The following is a 1,677-nucleotide window of genomic DNA, read 5'->3' on the forward strand; positions in this document are numbered from 1 at the left end:
AATGCAATTAAAATAAAATTCAGAAAAATCTAAATTACGTGGACCATCAAATCTCCCTCATTAATTGAGGTGGCATATCTGATGGTCCCTAGCGCGCGTTCCACATATACTTGAGTCAACTGCGCTGCAAAGGTGGTATTTAAAACCAACGATCAAGATTAAAACATGAGGGACGAATCATGTGGTTCAAAGCCTTGTCAAGTCATCGCCGGAGCCAAAGCTCCGGTCATCTTCTCCGGTGGACCTCACCAGACTGGTCCACCATGAACCATCACCATAATGAAAAACAAGGACATGATCTTGAATAAAAAATGGCACTAAGTTCGAATCTGACCTCCAATCACTCCAATTCCAAGTATATTGGGAGATACATGGAATTGAAATTTGAGGTGCATGAACTGAGTTGCTTCGATTTGACCTCAAAGCAACTCAATCTTCTTGCCTACATTGGTAGGAATTCAGACAACAAAAGAATCAATATAATTTATCAAGAATTTGAGAGAATCGAAGAGTTCAAAATTTCTGAAAAATACCTTCAATGTAGGTCTGGATTCTATGGATCTTGATCTTGCTTGTGCTTGGACTCACTCCACTAGCTTGCAGGAGAAGGATGGAAAGGTTAGAAAGCTATGGATTCCTTGAGAATTGAATTCCAAAATAGTGGAGATTCAAGCTCAAATTCAAGAGAATTTATCAGGCTTATCCTTTAAGAATTGAGGGTTTGAAATAGGGGATCAAAGCTGGCGCGATCGTATGTTCGTTTTTGAGCAATTGAAGCTCTATTTATAGCTGAAATGGTTGATAATTGCACACTCTCTTTCACTTTCCAATTTTGGAAAATGGTGATGCAATGGTGCATGGGTGCGCATAGGCCCATGAAATGATTGCTAAAGGTCCAAAAGTGAACATCAAATGCTCTGAAGTAAGCTTGGATTGCAAGGCAAATGCACATTGATGTTTGAAGTTTGATCCATGCCAACTGATATCACCCTGTTTAAGCCATGCGCAGCCTATGCATTTCTTGTCCAGAATGAATAAATTTGAGCTCTTCGGAAAGGTGAGACCAAGAGGAACAACTTTCATGTTTAACACTTTTCTATTTGGAGCTTGGAACTTGGAGAAATTTGAGGTGGATGTTTGGAAATTTTTGACATATCAAATGTTTTCTAAGTGTCAAGCCATATGTCTCAATATTCCACCTTGCTTAACTTTTCATATGAGCTTCAAATGAGAAAAGTGTCTTCATCAAAGTTGTAGCTCTCTCAAAGTCCTTCAAAATTGTCACCAATAGCATGTCATTTGGATTTGAAATGATAGAGTTATGCATTTTTGAAGTTTGGAAAAATCACTTGATCAATGGTATAGGTCAAAAGTGACCTATAATGTAGCCTCATATCACATGCTCAAAAAAGTTGAATTAGCTCCCACTCCAAACATCAAAGTTGAATTAGACACATTGGATTTGATTTTTAAACTTGTAAATGTTTCATCTCATAAAGATTGAGCAAGTTATGGCCTTGGGAAGTTGACTTTCAAATTAGGGTTTAGACAAAATGACCTATAATGTTTCAACATAGAAAATGATTTTCCAAGAAAAACTAGCTATAGGTATCAACATGAGAGTTGTTTGGAATGTAATTTATAGTAAGTTTTATCTTTTAATCATTTTCATATGGT

Source organism: Lathyrus oleraceus, chromosome 3 (assembly GCF_024323335.1).
Source record: "Lathyrus oleraceus cultivar Zhongwan6 chromosome 3, CAAS_Psat_ZW6_1.0, whole genome shotgun sequence".
Classification (NCBI taxonomy): domain Eukaryota; kingdom Viridiplantae; phylum Streptophyta; class Magnoliopsida; order Fabales; family Fabaceae; genus Lathyrus; species Lathyrus oleraceus.